Here is a 27,034-nt window from a genome sequence, read left to right as displayed (position 1 = left end):
GTAACTTTGGGAGCAACTTATATCTCCCTTTTTCTGTAAAGCAGTTTGGTGTCTCAGGCTTTTAAGATTAGGACAGGTCCTCTCTCCGTGGCACAGCTCTTCCCTAGAGGATCCCCATTAACCTAGGAGCTATTGCAGGTAAGGCTTTAGTTCTTTGGATTCAGTTCCCTCTGAGGCTGACGGAGCTTCTCCATTAGAAGGGACCTGAGCTTGTGGCTGATCAGTAGCTGGCTTACCAGACTACCTACCTTTTTCTCTTGGAGGGTTGGACACTGTTTCAGACTCCAACACCTCTTTTTCTCCCTGTGCTTTGTTCTGTTCTCTGGTTTTTACGCACACCCATTCAGTGATTCCCAGGATGGCTGCATGGGATCGTGGCTATACCTCAGCCCATGTTGAGGATTCCAGATTACTCCTTAGCAGACTTTCAATAGGAATTGCAGAGGACACAACCACCTTTTTTTGGCCAGTAACCCCTCCCCACTCCAGGACACCATATACACCTGAAGGAAATATAAATGTGTGCAATTGGCTAGTCAGCAAATGTAAAGGCTGCTTGTGAGTATAAGCTTTAATTTATTGAGTCACTTGAAGCTTCATGGTGACAAAGATGTATTCTTTTTGAGGGAAAATGTATGTTGAGTTTTGAAAAGTAAAAATTTTGCATAAGGTACAGCATGATTACCTTTTACTAAAATGTGTTCTTAGAAAGCACTTGTTTTATCCTACATAGTAAATCATTTTGTGACTGCCTATTTTACACCCAGTACCACAGGAATTATGAGATTTTGTGGCTGCAGTATATACCGCATAATTACGGATTTTGTCACATAATCCATAATCTTCAACATAAACTTCAGATTAAAAAAAATATTTCAAGCTGAAAAGTATCAAAAGTTACCAAAAATGCAGCAACATGTGTTGCTGCGCAGAGGAAATACTGTTTGCAATTGTGAGATCGGAATACGCCCACTGACTGTTTGACGTCAGGTGCCAGGAGTTCGGTGCGAGGTCGGAATAGCAAGCAGCAGGGAGTGAGGCGGATGTGGGAAAAGTCGGGCAGCTTTGAGGGCTGAGTGTAGCCATGGCCCCCTCCCTCCATGGTGACTCTCGAGCCCTGATGGCGCGGGCCTCTGTCTGCAGCCATGGCCGGGACTCGCCAGAGCGCTAACGGTTGCTGTAGGAAAGCTGAGCACCCCACCCAGGCCCGCTTGCCTGGCCCGCCCGGCCCTAGAAGCACTTCGTATCTGTCAGCCCACTGCCTCCTTCGCACCATTCTAAGGCAGGAGGACGACTGCCATCAATTTCCCCGACCAAGCAGAAGAGTCTGAGTTGCATAACTGGGCCTCGTGAGTTAATGGTTTGAGGTTGTCATTGGTAATCTGCAGGGGAAGCCTAGGTTGCAGGCTCCCTCAGTATTGCGGAGGCGGCCAGAATTAGACCTGTGAGGCTTGTGCCTTAGGGGGGGGGGCCTGTTCCCTGTGCATACTCATCATTCATTACTTGCCCATTTGTTTCTGCCCTCCAAATTCTCTCAGACTGTCTGCTATTGGGTATTTGACTTTGTTTTTCACTTTTTTTTGTTGCCTGCTGGTTGCTTGCTGTTAGCCAATACTGCTGGTTAAATGGTTCTCTGATTAAAAAGTTTGGATCTGTGGAGCAGCCCCGCTTGATCGTTCCATGGTTCTTTGCAGTGGAGGCAGCAGCACCTTGGCACACGTTGTAGGAGAAGCTAAATTCTACTATTTCGACACATCTTAAGGAATATTGGGCACATTTGGGTACATTGGGAATTGCTAGGACAACTAGAGAACCAAAAAGGAAGTTAACGTCCGTTGTGGAGTTCCAGGAGGAAGGAAAGTAGTGGAACAGCAGGTGTATGGGGCACTTGAGGCATCTGAGGCAAGGCATTTTTATAAGATGCCATCTAGGTGTTTGCGCTCTGGCTGTTCAATCTCTACTTCTGGTCCAACTGCTATCTCCCTTAGTGCTCCCAAACTTTTAATAGCTATTTGACAAAAGAAGCCTCAGTCTCATTTGTCTCTTGATGTCTCACCCTGCCATGCTATCCCTGTTTTCAACGTGGGGAGTGGGGCAGGAAATTGGAGATGACTTCAGGAGCAAATAAAGAAGACAATGTAAGTGTATTTACGTCTTTGTTCCAGGGCACTGCTTTATGTCAGGTCAGTTGACTTGTCCACAGCCCATTTGTGGCTGTTCCTCTAAGTCAGTCCAATTCACGATGTCCAGTGGAAGAAATGGACATAGAGGCTGTTCCTAAGATGAACAATGTTGGCATCAAGTTGGAGTCTGAGTCCGGTCTCAAGAAGCACATAGTTATACTGGTGGCCAAGATTCTGCCTTTGTGCCGGTCATTTTGCCATCTAAGGTGACTTCTCGAATGACTTATTGTGGACTCTGTTGATTTGTGTAACGGGGACCCTGGTGTATTAGAGGACCATTCCCTGCCAGATGTCACCACTCTTACAGCGAAGAATTGGATTAGGCAGGCCAATTTAAAATCATCTATTGCCTCAGACTTTATCTTGAGCTTGTCTCTGGATTGTTTACCTTGCCATCCATCATTACCGGCTTTGTATAGTAGTACGCCATCTTCGAGGATTCTCTAATTGGCTCAGTGAACTCCTTGATCTGTGACTTATCTGTGTCCACAGGGGCTCAAGTACTTGTGCAATAAGGGGGCAGACGGGGGAAGGTTCCACTCCGATATTTTGTGTGGAGAGTGTCCTATCCTCTATTTTGTGTTTGTTGGATTGGTCAGTTTCTAATTCTGATCATGTGCTGGATGTGTTGTCCCTAATTTTAATAGGAGTGCAGCACCTTACCTCCCTTGGCTTTTGCCTAAGGAAGGAAGAAAGGGGTATTGAAATGAAATCTGAGGCCTCCCAGATTAACATGGTCCCAGAAAATGGGATGGCAGAAATTGGAATTCAGGCAGGTGATCATGGTGGACTTGGGCCACTTTTTCTGGGCTGTCGAACAGTAATGCAGAAGCCCATCAGGAGATTGATAACCTCTCCTGTTCCTCTTTAAATCATTCCTCTGAAGAGCGATTGTTATTTAGCCCAAAGCGCAAATGCAACTAACTTTAATTAAAAATCCTCTTCCTAATCCTCTTCCTATTTTTTTGATATTTAAAAAAGGGGCTCTCCTTACCCCTGGTGTTGTAGTTTTGCAAGATGATACTTCTACTGCTAATTTACAAGGGCTCACTAAGACTGTGTTTCACTTGTGAAGTCCTCTCCATCCCCTGGGTTGTATTAGGGCAAAACCCCAGAAGGGGGAAAAGAACTCATCATGAAATGTAAGTCTAAAAAACTGAGGTTCACTAATGTTTTAGAAGTGTCCGCTCCCATTATTCAGCCTTAAAAAGTAGAAGGGCCAAAAAACGCATCCTACATTTAACTCAGAGGCTCGAGTCTCCAGAAGTAACTAGCATGTCCCCCTTTCCTAATATACAAGTAGTACCAATACTAGATTGCCACCGGCAGGAGAAGGGGCTCACTGATATGGGGGTAATTGTCCGTAATAATTGGAGTGGCACGAGCATGGGCACACCGAAGGATGGTGCTGAGGATGGGAATGTTGAATTGGTGTGCATCGATGAAGATGGTTATGGCGTCCCCCAAGAGCCTGAGTGGGTCCCTAAAAGATCTTCCCCCAGTTTGCCCTTGTGGTGAATCTTTACGCCTTGCTCCCACATTTGTGAGGACTTATAATGGGAAGGCTCCTCCTTCCCCATCAGCACAGATGTTTAATTCAGTAGCTGGGACAAAGCATAATAATTGAGAAGCTAGCCTGGTATGTGATGTCTGCTAATGTAAGTGGGTACCTTGCACCAGTCCAGACAACCCTTATGGCAATTTAAGAGGTCTAAGACAACCTTAGAAAGCTCCCTAAGTGGTAGCTGTGGAAAGCAGCCTTCAGGCTTAGTCTTTAAGGAGTGTAAAGCAGATTGTTTTACCAGAATGCAATCTTATGGTATATATAAAATGAAGAGAAGCACCGTTGTTATAAAAATATGTATAGTATGTTACAGTATCTCCAGCACAGAGATCGACACAAAGCACACAATACCTTAGCAAAGGAATCACAGTAAATGGCACTAATACACAGTGGGTCTCGGGGGGGACCAAACCCTATACTAAAGTGGTATAAGAACCACGACTCGAGTCAAGACAATGTCATGGACGTAGAATTGCATGGAAGACAGAAGGTTGCAGAGCCCCGCACCCGTGGATACGGTGGTACCCAAGTTACCTTTCCCAGGGAAGCCGGGTGTATAGTGCATAGAAGTGGCGTGGGAAACTGCCGTTAAACCCAATGGAGAACTTCAGAAAAGTGCCGCTGTTGGAAGAGGAGATTGTGTCCGGAAGAATCCAAACGTGCATTGTTGAAGAGGAGTACCTGAAAGCAGAGGGGACAGAGTTTGTCACTCAGGAGTGACCAGGATCCCTGGAAGACGAATGCTCTCCGATGTCTGGTGCTTCAGGAAAGATAACGGTGTCCTTGACTCTGCAGCTGCAAGGACCAGGCGATGCTGAGGACGACCAGGACCCAGAAACGAGCTGTCCCAGAAAGGATGTCAAGTGCTGAGGGGTCAGTGTCCGGCGGGAGCACCAACAAGCCTTAGCAAATGCAACCCGCATAGGAAGTCAAGAGGTTGCGCAGTTGGGACCAGCAAGGTTCAGGAGACTCGCCACAAGCAGGGGTGTCAGGGCAGGCCCGAGCAATCACGGGAGCCCAAAAGAAACAAGTGACCCTCAATTGGACCCACTAACGGGAGGCACTGGAGTCATGAGAGGACCTCCAGCAGCTCACCAAAAGATGCAGGCCACGATACACACGTTGCGGTGTGGCTGAAGATTCTGGTCACTGGAGGTGATCGAGGTTGGTGCTACTTGGAGCAGAAAGATCTTCTTGCAAAGACTACAACAAGCCTTTGCAGTTGCAAAGGGGACTCGGTACTCAGTGGTTCGGGTATTGCAACCTCCACGAGGACTACTGGCCTCAAACTTGGTGAGAGGGTAGAGCAGGCCTCGGGGGCTGGGGAAAACCACCACCTGTGTTGCAGAGCCCACAGAGTCAGGAGGAGCTCAGGATCTGCAGTCGGTTGACTTAGTTGCGGAGTCTGCAAACGCATGGGAGTGACTCCTTCACTCCAAGGGAGATTACTTCGGTAGTCCTTGATGCTTCACAGGCCTTGGAAGGTTCCTGTATGATGTACAGGCACAGACGATGCGGTAGACTAGAAGGGAGACTAAGTAAGGCCCAAATGAAGTCCAGCGTGCCCAGACGGTAGAAATGCAGTGGTTTCAGTTCTGAATCTTATCCAACAACGTATCTAGTGACATACACCCAGGTAAGCCCTTAAGTACCCTAAGGAGAGGGTTGGGAAGATTCAGGGGACCCTCCCAGGGGAGGGTCTGGATGGGGGGAAGTTACTCCCTTGTCCTTAGTTCAGTTTCACGCTAGAGCGGGAGCCAATGGCTCCTAGAACTGGTTTGAACTGAACTATGCACAGGGACACCAAATATGCCCCTCATGCAGACTTTCAGGTGCTGGCAAGCGCACCCACCCAGCTCTAATACAATAAATCTTGTCTGGGAGGTGGTCACACCTCCCTGTGAAAGGATGCCTATTCTACCTTCTTTTGCTCGAGCTTGCCTCAGCAACAGGAGGGCAGAAATTTCTCTGGTCAGCAGCAACCATTTAGTGCTGTCTGGGACTAGAAGGCTAGTACCGGGAACACTCAGATTAACGGAGGGGTCTTCCAGTGCATGGAATCGTACCTCCCACACCGTTTACACTGTTGGCGTATGATTCTAACGTGTTTGCTTCCAAACATGATATTCGTTGCAGCCATTTCCGAGATGGTCATCGCACGATTACGTGGTGCCCTATATAGTATATGGCTGCTTCACTGACAAACTGGGAGAATGGACTGTGTAGGCTGAAGGGGTGTCATGCTCCTGCAGGGGCACCCTCTCACTTAGAAACAAGCACCCTGCCTTTAGGATTGTAAAGGCCTGCTATAGGAGTGACTTATAGATTTTAAGTGCAGTGACCCTTAGATATAGTAAACCTATATATTTAGTAAGTGGTGCATGCACCAATTTACACAGACTGCAATGGCAAGCCTGTAGTTCCATTTTTAATGTATTCTCATGGGTGGCATAATACATGCTGCAGCCCATGGGAGACCTCTGGGGTAACTATGCCCTGGGTAGATGGGTACCATATACTAGGGACTGACAAGGGTACCCCAGTATCCAATGTGGGATGTGCCCAAGTACTGAACAGAACAATTTAGAGAGAAAGCAGATAGACCGGGGTCCTGATTTGCAGGATCCCAGTCAAACTAGTCAAAAGCAGCATCACATCAAGCAAAAAGTGGGGGTAATCCTAAAAAGCAGATCCTACTTTCCTACAAAAATCCAGTTGAATGACTGGGTTTTGACCATCTCTGATACCTTAAATTTTGTTTCCTTGTTTGATAGTGAATTGGAACTACCCACCGGACTACGACTTGTCCAGGACCCGAGACTGGTTCCACAAGGAAGTCAAACTCTTCTTCAATGAAGACTTCATCAGGACCCCCCTAGGGCTAGAGGTACTAGTCCTCTGCAGTCAGCAGACGTAAACCACACTTCCATGATCCAGAGAAGGACTGTCCACCTGGCCCTATCATGGACCAGCCTGAAAGTAATCAAGCAGGTGCCTTCTGGGAAGTGTAGTCCTAAACCTCCCAGACTCTCAGCCCTCTACAGCGCGTTCCCCGGACCTCAGAGGAGTAACCTTGTTGTGTCTTTCCTAGGACCAAGGCTTGTTGGCGGTCTTGCTGACTGCTACCTGCTTCACTCGACGTGCCCTCTCCTCTGGAGAAGTTGTCAAGATCTTGCATCCCAAAGATGGCTTCGTTGGCACGTCTGGTAACCCTAGTTTCTGCAGTCCCGTTTAGCACCACAGATAGCCAAGTACACTTCTGCACCCAAGCTAGGCAGAGCTGTTCTGTCTGGCGATTCTTGGTTTATGTGCCCATCCAAGCTTCACGTCCAAGGAGCCCCTCTGAACTCAACCTGCAAGTATTGTTTTGTCAAGTGTTTTCGCCAAGTCACCTCTGCACTCGGACTCACTCTCACTAGGCAAGGTAAAAGTGTTGTGAAAGAGCTTGGTCAAAGGACCAGCAAGACCTTTAACTTTGAGTGAGTTCCATTGAACTCACCCCGCAAGTGACAGACTGTCACCTTCAATTTTTCCCACTGACTTGAATGGTAAAGTTTGACAGCTCTACAAAGTATTGATTTTATTATCACTATAACTCAGGTTATGCAAACTGTCCATACTTCATTCTGGTGTACATTTACATAAAAATAAGTTCTATTTTTAGGAATTGGTGTGGGATTTCTTCAGTCTTGTCACTTACCCAATGTCAATTTTGGTACTGCAAAATGCTTTACACCTGTTCCTCTAAGTAAGCCTTTCTGCTTTTTGTCACTCTCCCGAGACTGAGAGAAGTAATAATAGTGTGAATACAAGTTTCACTTTAGTTCTTTGTTAATATTCCATCATAAGGAAACCCCCCCAGCTCTACTCCATAATATTTCCACTTTGCTACAGAGGTCTTTGTCCTATTTTAGACCTGTTTGTTCTCAATGTCTCCCTCATGAAGTAAAGACATTCAAGATTCTAACACTGGCCCAGGTATTGGCTGCCTTCGAGTCTGGAGACTGGATGCTTGCGTTAGACCTCCAGGACGCCTATTTCAATATACCCATCCTGTAAGCCCATCTGCGCTACCTGTGGTTCTTGGGGGGACTGGAGCAGTTTCAGTTCTCTGTGCTCCCCTTTGATCCCATCAATGCACTTTGGGTGTTCACAAAAGTAATGGAGGTAGTAGCAGCCTGGACGCATGGCAGTTGAAACTAGGTTTACCCAAGTCAGTCATCTACCACCTTCAGATGATGGCGAACATTCTGTCATCTTTAAGGTTCACTGTAAACTTGCTGAAGTCACACCTGACTACTCCTCAGATGCTCTCCTCCATCTGAGCCATTCTGGACAAGGTTTGGTTTCGTGTCTTCCCCTCTGAAAGCAGATTCCTGAACATTAGCCTATGATACTTATCTTTCAGCCTCTGTCCTGGATTTCAGTGAGGTTGCCTCTAAGGCTACTGGGACTGATGGCCTCTTAGTGGTATTTGTAGTCTCAATGACCCCACATCATGAGGACCCCTACAACCAAGTTGTGAGTCTGCAGTGGTGGTTGGTGAACTGAGATTGGGTCAGCAGCAGACCCCTTTCCCTTTCCCACCCAGAGATGACTGGAGACTGATGCATCCTTTCTAGGTGGGGGCGGCCATTTGAGAGATCTAGAGATCAAAGGTCTCTGGCAGATGCCCAGCTCCATATCAACCTACAGCTAAAAGCCATCTGCTTGGCATTGAAAGCCTTCCTGCCATCTATCTATCAACGGGAGACTGGTGCGGGTGCTTACGGACAATAGACTGCCATCTGATAATGCAACAAGCAGGGTGGTGTGGGGAACAGGTCCCTGTGCTATGAGGTGCTATGCCTCTGGAAACGGCTGGACCATCAAGTGATCTTTCTAATGGTAAACCATGCTGCAGACTCTTTGAATGCCGAGGCAGATGAGCACCACCATCGTCTCCTAGCAGATCACAAGTAACAGTTACACTTAGAGGTGACACAAGTTCTCCTCCGCTAATAGGGAGTACCTTGCATCGAGCTATTTGCTACAAGTGAGAAATGGAATTTCACTGGTTCTGCACAATGGAGTTCCAAAGGTGTCTCTCGCAGGGAGATGCATTCCACCAAGAATTGAACTTGGGACTGCTGCATGCCTTCCCGTGGATACCACTCCTGCCCCTAATTCCGAAAAAGACCAGAAACTAGCAAGCTCAAGTCATTCTAGTTGCCTGAGATTGGGCATGGAGTATATGGTATCCAGAACTCCTGGCCCTGAGCAACTTTCCCCAAATCCGGCTACTCTTCCAGGAGGACCTCCTGTCACCATAGGTAGGGTTCTGTTCCCAGGCCTTCAGGCCCACATTTGTGCATGGGATGGAGCAGCGACGGCTGATCACCTTCATCTGGATGTGGTTGATCTTCTCTTCTCAGCCAGATGTTCTTCGACAAAAATACAGTATACCCCTGTCATTGGGACAAATTCCATTTGAGGTGTGGTGCAGTAGACTCCTGATTGAACCCCTTCAGGCCAAGTTAACTGACGTTCTGTTATGCCTCTTGTCTGGCAAGGCTATGCTTTGGGCACAGGTATGATGTACTTTTCTACTCTTTCGGCATTTATATGATTGCTGAACCAGCCATCATTCAGTTATCAGTTGTGATGGGTTTTTGAAAGGTCTCCAACACTTTTTTCCTCTTTCTGTTATGCCTCTGTGGCACCTTAACTTGCTCCTCACAAATGTCATGTGCATGCCCTTTGAGATGCTTCACAGTTGTCCTTTGTATCTCTGCACCCTCAAGACAATATTCCTGGTCACCATCACTTCAGTGCTTCAACTGAGCTTCAGGCCCTCTGTTAAACCACCTTTTTCTTGGACAAACTGGTTCTGTGAATGTGGGCACGCTTCTTTCCAGACGTTGTGACGCCATTCCAAGTCTCAGACCATCACCCTGCTGGTGTTCTATGCGCCGCCTCACCTAAGGAGGAGGACAGATTACATCACTTTGTCACAACTGATGTAAAAGCTCACCACTCCTTTTGTGTCCAAGAACACCGGTTGAACAATCTGCAGGGCCTTGCCTTTTTTCACAAAAGTGAACCCACAAAGAGCTGAAGAGGACTGTCTCCTGTTGGATCATGCTATGCATCAAGATCTGCTATGCATTGGCTAAAACACAGAGTTCAGAAGGTCTACAAACCTGCCAAAGCTGATACCACTGCATTGGCACATATAGTTCCTGTTCTGGATACTTGCCAGGTGGCTACTTGATTGCCGCACCATACGTTCACAAACAACCGATGCCTAGACAGCGGCCTAGAGAGACAGATTTGCGGAGAAGGGCATTTTAGCAGGCCTGTCCTCCAGGATGTTTCGGTTTGAGACTGTTCAGCCTCACCTACTAATAGGTAGTCCTCTGGAATCTATTTAAAAAAGTGAGGAGTCTGTGGTTAGAACTCACTGCCAGAAGGAGCATTACCGAAGGTACGTTACTTGTTCTTGTGATACTCTACCTGTAGAATCCTCACAGAACCCCTGATTATTCTGTGAACTGAGCTCTAACCAATAAGATCCCATGGTTAAGAATCTGCACCCTGAATAAAGCAAATTTGCTTTTAGGAGCAGTGCGCCTGGGCAAGCGGACAGCCTTGAACACAACTGTCCACATGTGGGAGTGGTGCCCCACATGTCATTTCCAGAGCATAACTGGATCAGTGTGGAGCTGCATAGTGCCACCTACTGGCACAGAGTTACTCCTCAAAAGATTCCTGATCCAGCCTCTAAAAGAGAAATCTGCTGTTAGATAGGCTCTCTACCAGAAAGAATGATACCGAAGGTCAGTAACTTGCTTGTTTACAATTTTTGGTACATTGAAGCCAGACCTATTTCCTTTGCAAAAACTTGTTTAAACCAGGGTTAAAGCCAGTTTCTAATAAAACCGGGATATTTACCAGTCCTCCTTAAATACCAAAATGGCCATCCACCACTTGGATATGATAATGGCAATGAGGTTTTATTCAAATGTAATATGTATATTCAGATTTGTTCAAAAATAGAATTGCCCCCCCACGGCCATATTATGATATGATATAGACATTTAATATAGCACACAAATCACTCAAGGAGTATCTCTGTGATGCACTGCTGAAAGAGGAGAAACTTCCTAAAACAACCAGGTCTTCAGACCCTTCTTAAAGGAGATGAAATCTGAGCAGAAGCGGAAACTAAGGGGGAGTTTCTTCCAATGACAGCAGGTGGTGTAGTGAAAAGGTCTACCCCCCAGATTAGAGCGCTGAATGCTAGAGTCAGTCAGAAGAGCCTTATCCGAATACCTGTGGCATCCTGTGAGATGATATGGTTTTAAACGCATGGAAAAGTAAGCAGGGTGGGATTTGTGAAGTGCCTTATGTGTCAGACAGCAAAATTTAAAAATGACCCCTTTCTGATTAGCAGCCAGTAAAGCTTCTGAACAATAGGGGAGGTGGGGGAGCAAGAAGGAAGATTGCAAATGAGTCTAGTGGTGGTGTTCTGGATCACCCGCAGCTTGGTCGGCAAGGTGTTTTTTTACTGATGTTAGCAGGACATTCCCATAGTCCAGGCGACTGATAATGAGAGCCTGGACAAGAGTTTTCCTAGCATTGTTGGGAAGCCAAGGGAGGGCCTTTTTAAGAAGCTTCGTAGTGGCAAAGCAGGAGCCGCAGGTGGCGTTTACTTGGTCCTTCATGGAGAGAGATCGGTCAAACATTCACTCTGAGATTTTTCAGTTTGCTTAGGTGAAGGAGCCTTAAAGGAAGGGCAGGAAGCAAAAAGTGAGGCACAGGAGGACACATAGGATATGTGCAGGTACCAGACACACGAGGCGACTGGACGAATGCTAATAAATATTTCAAACCACTGGTAGTCACGGAGTATCATTCCATCCCATTATTTTTTACCCACTGTGCCCCCTTAAACAAAGGCATGCCTTGTACAAATTAGTACTGACCCTGCTTCTAATGAAAAATGTCCACCCTAAATTGCCAGGCAAGGCTGGCTCTAGAGGAGACCACAAGCAACCCTAGACCGGTTTCGACCTTATTATACGTCATCAGTGAGTTATTCCTTGCAGTTTGCAATGAACTGCTTCTATGAGGAGCAGGATATGTACTGATTTGCATAATGTGGGTGCCTGTCTAGAGTGGCAGAGTGGGTTAAAAATGATGGGTTGGAATTCTGCCCTGAGCATTTGACAGTGGTTAAAATATTTGCAACAATTCCTCCCATCCTCCTTTGTCGGCTTACACTTCTTTGTTCTACAGTTTTTGTTTCCTCCAATTTCCTCATCGATCAGTCATGTTCCTGGCTAGTTATGGAGCTTCTGCATCAATTAAAGGATGGAAAACTATTGCTGCAAAAGTCCATGGAGACTTCTGGTGTGATTGAAGCTTCCTTAGGTATGATGCCTAATAAGGCCTCATCCACCTCTTCCTGTGAAGAGTTGCAGGATGTCTTGATCTTCATATTAATTGGTTTCATCATGCACTGTAGCTAGAGTAGTCTCCACTGTGTAAAATAACAATGGCCTTGAAACTGGAGCTCTCTAGTCAAGGATTGCTTCTTGTTTGTGCCCGGCTGTTTGCAGGATCATCTCTAGTCAGTTTTGGTTGGCAGCCCATTAGTTTGTGAGCCACAGCCCAGGAGGAGTCTATTGGTAGGATTTCTTCCTCCAGGTACTAGTGATCTGTAGTGAAGAGGGACTTGTGGTCAAACTCCTCTCGAGATTCTTCACAGACTGAAATTGGCTGTTCGCCTTGTATTTTCAAAATATTTTAGGTGGAGCTCCATGTGCAGTGTCCGATGGTCATGCTGAGCCTTACTGTCGGCCTCCATGTCTTGAACTGAAAAGAGCTATCTGGAGACGTTTGCTGTTACCCACTGTAATTTGTGTCTTCTGCTTAAGTCCATTTGGAAATGGACAGTTCCTTATTTTCTGGTTTGCCTGATTGCTGACGGTTTCTTCAGCACCTCAACCTAGCAGCAAAGAGAATGTGGTGTAGACAGCTCCATTTTGGTACCGACAACTCAAGAGCAGCATCTGTTCACCCCTGTTGTACATGTTCAATCCGGTCTTGATTTATATAAAGAGATCTGAAAGCTAAAGAAAGTGCTCCTAACCATTCGCCAAATGTATGAAGATAGATTTCACAGAGTAGTTTAAATTTGCATGCTGACATTTTGCGAATCCTATGGTATTTTTTGAGCTGATCTATGTACTAATAGATTGGTTCGTAAACTACCCAATCACATTAGTTTACAATTCAACCTATCTCATGAATATGAATAAAGTTAGTCACAAATTGGGACCCGCTACGTTTCACTGCTATCACAGAGATGGTGGCCTGCTTGGGTCAGGAGACCACTAGATCTGTGAATTGCTTTTAAATATTGTTATTTATGCAATCTGTTTTCTTTCAAGGAAGGCTCCTTAAAGCGGGAAGTGATAATGAGCACAAGATGTGCGAAGCTTTGCACCTGACTCCTCAACCTTCCAGAATGGGTCAAGCCAATGGCAAATGTGTTTCCTCCTGGCATGTTTCAGGAAATCAGGAAATGGGCTGCTAAGGGAGTGATGGAGCACTGTGGCAGCTGGTTTTCACTTTGAGCTTAGAGATGATCTGACCTGTGCAACTACTGGATGTGCACCTTTTGATACGTGGAGCAAGATCACATACATTTAAGTTGATCACAGACAATCTGGTGTAAGTATCTTTATTCCGATTGTGCAAAATATTTTTATTGTGGGTTTTTTGGCTTTTCTTGTGTATAAAAGGTGTGCTCGGTGAAAACTCTCCTTGGACCCTGCCCTTTCAGAAGCTTAGGTACTGTCTTTAAGTTGGGCCCTCTCTTTGTTGATCTTACTTGAGCTCTCCGAGGCAATTTTCTCACTGAAATTGTTTTGACTCCTTTGTGTGTTGTACTTTTGTCCCTAAAATAGCAGAATTTGAAAGACTCTTTTGATGGCTTGTCAGTTAAAATAAGGCTATTTATCTTTCTCTGCTGTTACAAGGAATTCTGAAACAGGGAGCCTTCCTAGGCTTAACACTGCCTTTAATTGCAGCTTGGCATGCAGATAGATGGCCTCCCTAGAGAGACATCTGCTTTCCAAGTCCCCTCCACCTGTTTTCAATTTGAAATCCTGGAAAAAGAACAAGTCTTTCTCATGGAATACCACAACAAGAGGCTGAGGGAAGGCAGGCTCCAGTTTGCCTAATTGAAACTGCTGCAGAATTGGTACTGGACACCCACAAGAAACCTTAAGGCTGGTCTGTTGCTCAGCTACCAGCTGGTATGTCAACAAGCAGAATGGGCCCTGCTCCATGTAGTCTGGGCTTGCCCTGATATCACATCACCACCACCGGAAACCCTATACTGAAATCAGCAACGCTGCATGACTCTACAGACATGCCTGAAACCTTCCCTTGGAGAAGGTGGCTGGCCGTGTCGCTGGTAATCTGCTAGATTATCCTCCTTCTAAGCCTACTTTTTAAAATCAGCTGAAATCCCAACCTGCGCTGAGTGGCTCACTGAAATGTGCCAAATTGGGACTAATGAAAGAATCACGGTTGAGCAACTAGATATTGTAATTTCATGTAACATGTCCATATTGTGACCCACATCTGCTTTAAAAAAAACTGCACATAGCATATTGGCTGGCCTGATCTGTATATAGTTATACTGTACTTTCTTTGTGCTGTCCCATGCATGCACATATAGTGACCTTAGTTACCTGACCTCTGCATTGCCTATTACAGACCAAAGTCCAATATCACTCTTCTATAGACTAATGCCCTCTAAACTTGAAAAGCCTTGAGGCCAAACATGGATAGCTGCTACTTTGTTTCCCCTTCTTGAAAGCATAATAGCACGCAGAATGATGAAATCATTGGCAACAGAGTGCTTAGGAGGAGGTTTGCTTAAAAGAGGAAAGTGCCAAAGAACTATATGCAAGTCCATACATGTTTGTTTTTGACAGAACTATTGGTGTAGAATGGTGTTCTCTAATGTAGTGTCAAGTTGGTGGTACCCATAGATTTGAGAGGGAAACTTGTGGTTATATTGCATAAAGGACATAAGGACATTTCCTAGATGAAGTGTCATTTCTGTTGTCTAGGCATAAATCGTCTGATGGAGAGATTTATTCTACGTTGCATGTCATGCACCTTCAGCGATCAATCTGAAAGGACTCTGGAAAAGCCTTTTGCCCTGAGTGAACTGCTTAATATGATGTGGCAAATGGTATGAATTAATATTTGTGGGCCATTTTATGAAGAAGGTGGAAAGGAAACTATACCCTTGTAATGATGGATTATACTAAAAATGGATGGAGATTAGGTTTTTGAATAGAACCAGAAATTAAGTAGTGGTAAATGTTATGGGTGAATGGGTTGCTTGAGAATGGTACTTGAAGTGAGTGGTGATGGACAATGGTCCACAACTTAGAACCGGAAGTATGGAGGAATATTTGAGAATATGTGGCATTAAGTATCATGAAACCACACATCCAGCTAAGAGAAAGGCAATTGGTTTAATGTTTCTACCTTGTATGAGGTGAATATATCCACGTGGTTACAAAAGGAGGTCTAGAATGGAGGAGGTGAGGTTAATGCTTTGCAAGTAAAAGTCCATCCACCATTTGACTACTGGCGAGGCACATTTTTGTTTGAGAGGAAGATGACACTGTTCCATAATCTTTACTTGGGTTGATGGCCAGAAGTAGGGTGAAAGTTTGTGAAGATTAAATGGTTCGTAGGATGTCGAGTGATCGAAGGTGCATCAGCTGAGATATTAGAGGATGACTGGTAGTGCTTGCTGAAACTTTCAGAAGAATGGTTTGGCGGAATTCAACATTGAAGTGGGAATCAAAACATTCTTCAAAAGAGTTAATAAGCCATACAGACACACTGTGGAAATGTGAGGAGGTACCCAGTGTAATCCGATGGAAATTTCAAAAGTACCAATGACTCAAGACTGTCATACGGTCTTGAGTACAGGAATTGTAAATGTGACGAGATATTGCTTTGTGCCCAAGCCTACGGTAATACAAGTAGTTTGTTGGTCAATTGTACAAAATGATGCATCTGCTTTGTAAATTGGTCAGCTGTTTCCATGTTAAAAAATAAGGGGGGGGGGGGGGTCTTGCCTCCAGTTAATGAGTTCTTTTTTAATTCTTTTAAAATAATTTCGAGAGCGCACGTATACCCAGAAAGGTCTTGATGCTGGCGCATACCTACAGGCCTACTTTCTGCTCATTGAGCCATAAAAAGACATTTTGAGAGATTTTCTAAAAGGGAGCAGAGTATTCTTAGTTTTAATGTGAAAAGGCAGTGCATTCCAAGACTTGGAAGCACAATTCAAAAAAACTTCTTCCACCCCAAGAGACACAATTGAATCTTTAAGCCAACACATTATTGGCTGTTGATGAGCATAACGTGCATGATGGTAGATGTCAATTTAATTTCTTTTTCAAATACTCCGGTCCTATTTCATGTAGGGCTTTAAAAGTAATGCAGAGGTCCTTAAAGGCGATTCTCTGTCCGACAGGCAGCCAGCACAACTGTTTGAATCCTAATGATGCATATTGGAACTTTGGTATTCCCAACAATAGTTGCGCTTCTGCATTCTGCACGATCTCTACTTTATACATGTGTTGCTGTTGCATATTGATATAGAGCATTACAGTGGTCCATTTTCATAAGGACCATGGATATAACTACTGTTTTCAGGAGCTCAGAAGGAATGTAGGATAAAACCTTTTTTATTGTCCTAAGGTATAAAAAAGATGCTGATGTGACTGCATTTACTTGAACACCATAAGAAAGCTGATCATCAACTAAAACTCCCAAGTTGGTGTTTTCCTTACTGGGGTAGGAAGGGTACCCAGCTCCTGATGCCACCAGGATGGGTTTCAGGGGGACATTTGGTTACCAAACAAAATTACCTCTGTTCATAGCTCTATTAGAATATACAACAGGACTATTAGTATTTGGAGAGGGGTAGGAATTCAGGACAGTTACTTTCTGACTAAGAGCACAGGGAAGACCCTTCCGTTTTACCAAAGTATTACTACTTATCCCTGTCTGGAGACTTGTGTGGCCTTCCATGTGTGTTGCTGGTCACTTTCAAGAGAACAAAAGCATCTCTTGCATCACTGGTCGCCTTCATCCTCCAAAATGTCCAGTCCCAGGATGACCTGTGATGGAGCAGGGGAAAATACAAAAATGTTTGTACCCCTTCGAAGTCAATGACCTCAAAACCTTAAAAATACTAACTGTTTGAATGCATGAAGTAATCAATAAATGCACCTTTAATTAGGCACTACACGCAAGAAACTTACTGGCATTCACAAAAATCTAATTTATTTACCAATGTAAAATTAAATTAACATAGGTTTGTGATTCGTGTAGAAAAACAGGAGTAAATTGCATGTATTTCGTTTGTAGTAAAATATATTGTGGCAAAGAATGCAGATGGTAAGTAAAATGGCTTTAAATGTCGCTTATGCTAGGTAATACCTAACACGGGTCATTAAAATGATGGGTGGTAAACAGAAGGGCTTATTTTCTATGTCTAATTTCTGCTCTGTTGTTTTCATATTAGTTCCGATCGGGCCTGATAGGCCTCGCTGGGAAAATGGCCACTGCCAAGAGATGTGACTGTACGCAAGAACAAAAATGGCCCCCGCACATGAGCAGAATGGAAGTTTCAGTCATGAGTGTGTGGCCTATGCCTGGAGTGAGAGAAGTCAAGGACAGAGTGACCCAAGACCAGAGCTGTGCCAACAGTCCCTGCATGAATGCTTGGGAACGGATGAGAGACTCGAACTGCAGAAGATGATCCAGTGCAAGACCGATGGAAAATTGTTGCAAATACATTAATAAAGTTAAAATATCGGAACTTGATCAGTCACGAGAACTGTACATGAATGTATTATTTACAGAACGGGTTTAGGCAAGGAGGACAATGAGTTGACCATCACCACCCCTCCAATGGGCCCATCAGAATGAATGTAGCCCCTAAAAAGGTTTCAATTTTGGGTATAGCAAGTTAGTGAAAGGGTATAAAAGAGTTGTGCTTATAATGGCATTGCAGCACTTGCTTATTCTACTATTCAACACAACACACTGTCTGTTCTACTTGATGCTGAAAAGACAAATTTGATCTTTGAACATTGATGGGAAAAGGAACGAGATTGTCGCATGATTCTATCCTGGGAGGGAATACATCTGAGGAGGTTAGAGGGACAGTCAGTCAGTTTGGGAACCTATCCTGTGATCTGCAGTTCATGCTCTGGTGAACCATTCTCGTCATCGCCCTAAGGCCAAGGGTAATGAGTATTTTCCGTTTCTATTTCAATTTTTACTTCAATGCTTATGAAATTAATGTTTATAATTTTGTCTAATAAAACTTTACTTAATCAATTTATTAAATGAATCTAGATAACATTTCATGCTAACTTAAACTGAGTCTGTGGTTATTAGAATTAAAGTTATGATCCATAAATGTTAAAGGTTTTATTGTGATTGAGCTGGACTTAATCGCCATCAACTGATTCCTACTAGTTGGTCCATCGACCCAAAATAGTGGAGTATCTTGATGTTTAAAACTGAAAATTCTAGAGTCAAATGTATATAATGTATATAGTTATTATGTAGGCAAATAAATAGTATCAAGGTACCCCGTATGTCTTGCAGCTTGCCAGCTTATCACTGATCCAGAAAACTGAGTGAATGTGTGTTTTCGGTGTTATGGGCCCAGCCGATGAACAAGTGGTGTAAGGGTTTTCCTGGGTTGGTGTAGTTTGTAAAGGTTTTACTATAGCTGCGCTGCAACAGTTTTCTTGGTAGCAGAGTTATGGTTTCTATAGGTCAGTTTAAGGGATTATTGATTATTAATTTCATGTCTAACAATCCATGTTGAGTTTGTGCAACGTTATATGTAGTCAAAATGTTGAAGTTTCCAGGAAGTAGGAAGTGAATGTGTGTGACAAGAGAAGTCACATGGAAATGTGCAGTGTCTGATTTCAATTTGGTGATAACACAGGATTGTGTTATGTTAGAGAAATTCATGTGTGAATTGTGTTGACTGAAATAGCAACAGGTTTTCTTGTGAAATTCTGGCCTTCATTCTCAGGAGCAGTATAGTCGCACATGTGTTTTATCCCCAGAGAAACGGGTTTACCTCTTGTTTGAGAGAAGGGTAAGGTAGAGGGAAGTGCTACACTTATCGAACGACACAGTATTCTTGAATGTTTGAATAAAATATATCTTTTTTTTAGAGAAATGCCGCCAAGACCTGGAACACCCTCCCCATCCTCCTACGGCAGACCCAAGACCTACTAACCTTCAGGAGGCTACTTAAGACCTGGCTGTTTGAGCAGTAGCAGCACCCCCCCCCCAGCGCCTTGAGACCCTCATGGGTGCGTAGTGCACTCTACAAATTCCTTGATTGATTGATTGATTTTATGTCGTAACTAACTGATTTTGTTAAAACAATGAGTTATAAAAAAGTGGCAATAATTTTTGTAAAGGAGGGGTCAGCAGAAGCAGTAGTAGAGCTGACGTCAACAAGAACCACGCTGAGATTGGTCAGTGTGAGAGTGACGTAAAGCTTTCTGATTTGTGTGTTAGTGTGATTCACGCTGGGATCGGACAGAATAGTCGAGCAGATCAATGGAGAGTTGTGTGAATTTGCTTAGGCAAATAATTGTGAAATATGGCTTATTATGATGGACGAGAGATAGAGAAACCTTCATGGTTTATGAAATTCAAGAACCTTTTTAAGAAAGATAAGAAGATTGTGATGAGAGAGGGAGAAGTGCTTCCTCCACCGAAAACACCCGCATGTTACATGATGAAGAAATATGGTTATCATACTTGTATTTGGTTGGAAAATTGGCCAAAGTATACTCAAAATGATGGAGTTTTGGCGTTTCTAGAAACTGGCTCGTTTCGTACAGCTATACTACGAAATGTGAGAGATAAAATGATTAAGCTTGAACCGAGACCTAGACCGACACAGTTTGAAGCCCTAGGTGAATGGGAAGATGAGATGTATGAAAGAGATTTTTAACCACAGAAAGCTGCTCCTATTGACGTGTGACCCTACTACAGTTCTAGAACTGTTGTGAGTTGGGACATCTCACAAAAAGTGACGGACTGGTCTCACACACCACCTGGTGTCATGCTTCATCATCGGCCAGTCCTCGCCCTCCAAAACCTTCGTTTGATGGAGGGCGGGCATACACCTGGAGACAGGGATGCACTTCTAAACTAAAGAGTGGGGGCCCATGGGGTGGAACGTGAAGTTAAAAACCATTATAGTTACCAGAAGGAAATTTTTAATTGACCAATAACTATATGATGCTAAAAACAAAAGGACGGTGGGTGGGGTAGTTAGTGTCCCCTAACCGTCTTGTGGAAGGCCGACATGTTTCTGCCTTGTTGGCCCGAGCGGGTCCAGGGCATTCATCAGGACCTAAGTTCAAATAAGGGCTCCGTTCTTACCAACAGGTAGCAAGAAATTGCCACTGCGCGGGTGTGGCGAGGGCCACGCTCCGCTTCCTAATTGGCTTCCAACCGTCAAGCCTATAGGGGGGAGTGAACAGACAATTGTGTAAAACCTGTAGAAATGGGTCAAGACACAAAAACATACAAAAACAACAATAAAAAGAAACAGCGCATGCGTAAGTTCCTTATGGTGAGTGACTAATCACGTGACTTGTGCCACTTTATGTGTGTACACAAACAGATCGAGAGTCAAAGTGCTCTCGTCGGTCTTACCCTAGTTGAGACAACTACTTGCCACATGGGGGGAAGGGAGGGGACACTCCTGTTCAATCTGGAGGGAGAGAAGGTAAATATAGTATACATCAGAATATCATCATCCAGTGTGTGGGACCATGAAATTCCACAAGCACGAAAGGAACTCGATCATTCACACAGTAACCGACCATAGGGGTTCAGTTACGGTAAATAGTGCATTCATACTCTTACTGTCTCAGGCAAAGTGTTCCGTGGTCAGCCTATGGTGTTGCTCCTGGTCCTCCCGAATGTGGGAGTGAGGCCGCGGGATCGGGTTTAAATAGTATGCTTGGGAATTAAATTGGAGTCAGCGTTGTGTAGTTACGGCTGTGAAGAGGTTCCAGGTGTGTTCTTTCCGGAGTCCCGAGCGGACGTGAGGGAGATGCATGCAGCGCGGTGCCTGGTTCAGAAATGGCCGCTAAAACCTGCCAATGATGTCGTCCCGGCAGCGACTTGTGCCCAAATAAGGAGGGCGAGTCAACGGACCCGCCCAAGGTTGGAGTCACGTGTGAGAAAGAGCGTCCTGGATCGTCTAGGGAACGTAGGGGTGACGTAGTAAAAGGGATTGCTGTTACGTTCACCGAAGACCAATACCGGGAGTGTGATTGGGCGTGGGCAACCATGCAGAGCCAGTAGTGCTTATGTGTAAAGACGGAAATGTAAACAGCGTCGTGGGTTGCCATGGTGATGCGAGGGTGGCGTGGAGCAAAGGCAAAGATCCGGAGCAGTCACCCGTCAGTTATTCAAGCTGCAGTCGCCTAAACTGTGGTGGGGTATGATAAGGCGAGCATAAGGAACAAATGGCCAGGAGAGCGCCCGTGATGTTAGTATGTTTGGGAGGGTCCTGTCTCACAGTTTTGTGTGTGGGGCAACCATGCAAAGCCAATAGTACTTGTGTGTTCGGACGGAAATGGAAACAGCGTCTTGGGTTGCCATGGTGATGCAAGGGTGGCGTGGAGCAACGGAAACGATTCGAAGCGGTCACCCGTCATTTATCCAAGCTGCAGTCGCCTGAACCGTGGTTGGGCATGATAAGGCGAGCCTGTGGAACAAATAGCCAAGAGAACGCCCTTGGTGTCAGTATGTTTGGAAGGATCCTGTCCCACAGTTTTGTGTGTAGGATGAGGGGGGATAGCTTTTCTAGGGGGAAAAAAGGTTAAACAGAATCAAGGGGGCGCAAAAGAATGCCAAGTCAAAGGGGGGGATTTGTAAGTACAAATAGCCCTTGCGAGTGTCAGCAATGGTGTAGAACAGTAGACACTGGCACGGGAGGCATGAATGACCAGGTTCAGGCCATAACGGTAAATAAACATAGGGAGAGGGATTATCTACTCAGTTGGAGCCATGGGATGTCGTCGTTAAGGCCCCTCTCATGGGATCGCAGACGGAAGACCCAACGTTGTTCCCTTACGTGAAGGGCTTCAGAGAGGTCAAATCTATTTTTGTTCATGACTTCAAGGATAGTCCATCGTAGGTCGGTGTCCTTGTGATGTTTTTCCAAAAAGTGACGTGTGAGTTTGGTATTCGTTTTTTTGCATCTTATGGTGCTGCAGTGTTCATTGATGCGTATCCTGATTTTTCTGGTTGTCATGCCAATATATTGGAGATCACATGGGCATGTCAGGAGGTAAACAACATTCTCGGTGTTGCAATTGCTAAATTTGCAGAGTTGCCATGGCTTACCTGTGCCTATGTTGACTTCTTTGGTGTTGGTAGTAAGCTTACAGGAAGTGCATCCACCGCATGTAAAATGCCCCATCACTCTTGGTTGGTCCCAAAGTCTCTGTTGTTCAGTGCCATCGGTAGTTGGCATGCTGGCGTGAACAAGTTGGTCTCGCAGGTTTTTGTTCCGTTTGAATGCAAATAGTGGGGGATCCCACTGTTTTCCTGCGCTGTTCAAAATGTTCCATCTTTTCTTAATTATCTTCTGTACTGTGTTTGAGACGGGGGTGAATGTTGTAACGCATACTGTTCGATCGGTATTCGTTTTCACCACATCCTCCAAAAGTGCTTCCCTTGGGTTGTTTCTCGCTCGTTTCTTAGCTTTACGTACCATCTTTATGGGGTAGTGGCGATCAACAAGTTTTGTTTCAAGGTGGGATGCTTGTTCTTCGTATGTATCGATGTCAGAGCAGTTCCTCCTCACCCGTAGGAATTGTCCAACTGGGAGGTTCTGTCTCAGGGCCTTGGGATGGTAGCTCTCATATAATAGAAGGCTGTTCCTGTCGGTGGGCTTGTTATGCACCTTGGTGGTAATCCCTTTGTTTGTCATAGTGATGTCTAGATCGAGGAAGACTCGCCCTCCTTATTTGGGCACAAGTCGCTGCCGGGACGACATCATTGGCAGTTTTTAGCGGCCATTTCTGAACCAGGCACCGCGCTGCATGCATCTCCCTCACGTCCGCTCGGGACTCCGGAAAGAACACACCTGGAACCTCTTCACAGCCGTAACTACACAACGCTGACTCCAATTTAATTCCCAAGCATACTATTTAAACCCGATCCCGCGGCCTCACTCCCTCATTCGGGAGGACCAGGAGCAACACCATAGGCTGACCACGGGACACTTTGCCTGAGACAGTAAGAGTATGAATGCACTATTTACCGTAACTGAACCCCTATGGTCGGTTACTGTGTGAATGATCGAGTTCCTTTCGTGCTTGTGGAATTTCATGGTCCCACACACTGGATGATGATATTCTGATGTATACTATATTTACCTTCTCTCCCTCCAGATTGAACAGGAGTGTCCCCTCCCTTCCCCCCATGTGGCAAGTAGCTGTCTCAACTAGGGTAAGACCGACGAGAGCACTTTGACTCTCGATCTGTTTGTGTACACACATAGAGTGGCACAAGTCACGTGATTAGTCACTCACCATAAGGAACTTACACATGCGCTGTTTATTTTTATTGTTGTTTTTGTATGTTTTTGTGTCTTGACCCATTTCTACAGGTTTTACACCATTGTCTGTTCACTCCCCCCTATAGGCTTGACGGTTGGAAGCCAATTAGGAAGCGGAGCATGGCCCTCGCCACACCGCGCAGTGGTAATTTCTTGCTACCTGTTGGTAAGAACGGAGCCCTTATTTGAACTTAGGTCCTGATGAATGCCCTGGACCCGCTCGGGCCAACAAGGCAGAAACATGTCGACCTTCCACAAGACGGTTAGGGGACACCAACTACCCCACCCACCGTCCTTTTGTTTTTAGCATCATATAGTTATTGGTCAATTAAAAATTTCCTTCTGGTAACTATAATGGTTTTTAACTTCACGTTCCACCCCATGGGCCCCCACTCTTTAGTTTAGAAGTGCATCCCTGTCTCCAGGTGTATGCCCGCCCTCCATCAAACGAAGGTTTTGGAGGGCGAGGACTGGCCGATGATGAAGCATGACACCAGGTGGTGTGTGAGACCAGTCCATCACTTTTTGTGAGATGTCCCAACTCACAACAGTTCTAGAACTGTAGTAGGGTCACACGTCAATAGGAGCAGCTTTCTGTGGTTAATATCTAGCAATGGAGGCCGCTAGCTCCTAGAACCCCACGCCTCCCGTTCCCCCCTCCACACACTGTGGAGTTTCTTTTGTGATTACGATTTATGTACAGCTGCTGGCTGTGGGAACGTAATTAGGGGTACCATTCCCTAAGGATAGAGTGTTGTTCTGAGTAAGATATCTCCCTGACCAGAACAAGAGGACAGACCCTTCGGTATCTGCCCCCTGAACTAATACAGCTAATTCATAGTGTGATAAAATATCACACTCTTCTTACCCAACTTGCACCATGGACACCGAACTCTCGTTCGGGGATGAGATTCTAGCAGAGATCCTTAACACACCATCTCTACTAGCAGAAACCATAGTCACCAATACGGTAAAAAATTCGGATGAATGGGAAGCTCTCTCCTCTAAGAAAAAGGAACAAATACGCACAACACTTCATGGGGCATTTATGACGGAATACCTCCGGAAAAACACGGCCCCGAGAGGCCTTATTGTCACCAACGAACCAAGATTGTTCCTTAACAATAAAGAGTTCAGAATTAACTGGTCAAGCATTGCCTGGAAGTGCACAAAAGACTGGCTCATTCTAATTATTAACACCGCCAGACAACTGGCAGATGCCCTCCTTATCGAGATACAACAGAGTGAGGGCAGACTAAAGACAACGGTCCAGCTTTCAGCCTTTAAGAAGAAACTAGAGGAAATTAACAAAGACCACTCTGATTACAAGGAGTATCTTACACAGTCAAAACTTACGAAACTCCGGAAGGATGTACAAAAATTCAGTAAAGAAACGGTTTACCCATATGTCACGGACGAACATTACGACAAACCAGCTCCCCAACAGCCAGGGAGAAGACAACGGTTCAGACCCACACCCCAGAACTGGACATTCAGCTCTGGAGAGGAAAGAAGTGACAGTAGCAGTGATGAGGGTTCAGGACCACAATTTCGTAAACCTATGGGTTACCACCATCCGATGATGCAAGTTCCACAACCTCAACCCCCTCCTTTCGGTTTCTGGCCACAACCATATTACCAACCAGGGTTTGGATTTCCACAAGGTCAACCGCCTTTTTTATTCCAGGGCCGTGGCAGAGGGAGAGGCCGGCAAAAAACGAAGAAACACGAGGGTCCAATGGGAAGATCAACCACAACCACCCCACGTAGTAGTGACCAGGAGCAGAGGGAGAGTGGAAATGCCCTCGACGAGCAGGGAGCAACCAACATAGTGAATATCAGCAAACACATACTCTCGCACGATGAAACGACCGTCCTCTCCAAGGGTCTGGGTTTTGTTCCCACACCTAAAAATGACCCCTTTGTCCTGCGTACTGAATTAGCCCAATTTATCCGTAAAATCAAACTTCGCGACTTCTTTGGAGATACGGAAGAGGATGCGGAAGAAAGGAAGTCAACGGGACTAAGAACAAAGTCCACTTTCCAACCACCTAACCAAAATATTTCATGTCACATACTTGCATTCGAGCAGGCCGTGCTAAGAGACATTGAAGACATCAACTTCCAGAACACTCGTGGATTTGACAACCTCACTGGGAAAGAACGAACGGCCCTTAAAAATTTAAGTAGTAACAAAGACTTAATCATAAAACCAGCAGACAAAGGGGGTGCCATAGTCATTATGGACAGTGATATGTACCGAGAGGAATGCTTGAGACTTCTCTCTGACTCTAACAGCTACACCGTACATAGAACTGACCCTAGAGGCCCATTGATGTCCAGAATCAGAAGCATGGTTACAGAAGCACTCGGCAACGACTGGATCACTAAACATGAGGCCAACTTCCTCATAAATGAGAAACCCAGAATGCCCAAATTTTACACACTGCCGAAGATTCACAAAAACCGGATGCCTCCGCCAGGTAGACCAATTGTGTCTGGTATAGGATCAGCGTTAGAGCCACTGTCACAGTTCTGTGACTGGTTTCTTCGCCCCATTGTTAAAGAATCTCCATCTTACCTTAGGGACACGAAGGATGTCCTCTGCCTCCTCAGAGACCTCACGGTGGATACAACCAATGATTGGCTAATAACTATGGACATAGAAGCTCTGTATACGAGCATACCACAGAGACGTACATGGGAAGTGGTGGAGAATATCATCCTCAACAGAGAGTGGGATTTTTTAACCCCACAACACTTCGTGATGGAATGTGCCGAACTTGCGCTCACTGAGAACTTTTTCGAATTCGAGAAAGTCATCTACCATCAGGTCACTGGTACTTCAATGGGGAGCACCTTTGCCCCCAGTAGGGCCTGCCTGTATGTTCAACAATTTGAGGACGACTTCATCCTCAATCCACACAATCCATTCCTAAAAAATCTCAGGATTTGGAAGCGTTACATAGATGATGTGCTTATAATATGGAATGGGACCGAAGAAGAAGCAATAAGATTTGTCCAGTGGGTTAACTCCAAAGATGCACACCTCAGATTCACCCACACAATCAATAAGAACCATGCTATCTTCCTCGATCTAGACATCACTATGACAAACGAAGGGATTACCACCAAGGTGCATAACAAGCCCACCGACAGGAACAGCCTTCTATTATATGAGAGCTACCATCCCAAGGCCCTGAGACAGAACCTCCCAGTTGGACAATTCCTACGGGTGAGGAGGAACTGCTCTGACATCGATACATACGAAGAACAAGCATCCCACCTTGAAACAAAACTTGTTGATCGCCACTACCCCATAAAGATGGTACGTAAAGCTAAGAATCGAGCGAGAAACAACCCAAGGGAAGCACTTTTGGAGGATGTGGTGAAAACGAATACCGATAGAACAGTATGCGTTACAACATTCACCCCCGTCTCAAACACAGTACAGAAGATAATTAAGAAAAGGTGGAACATTTTGAACAGCGCAGGAAAACAGTGGGATCCCCCACTATTTGCATTCAAACGGAACAAAAACCTGCGAGACCAACTTGTTCACGC

This window comes from Triturus cristatus, chromosome 4_1 (genome assembly GCF_964204655.1).
Source record: "Triturus cristatus chromosome 4_1, aTriCri1.1, whole genome shotgun sequence".
NCBI lineage: Eukaryota > Metazoa > Chordata > Amphibia > Caudata > Salamandridae > Triturus > Triturus cristatus.
The sequence above is the reverse complement of the archived record's forward strand: the minus strand, read 5'-3'. Positions refer to the sequence as shown.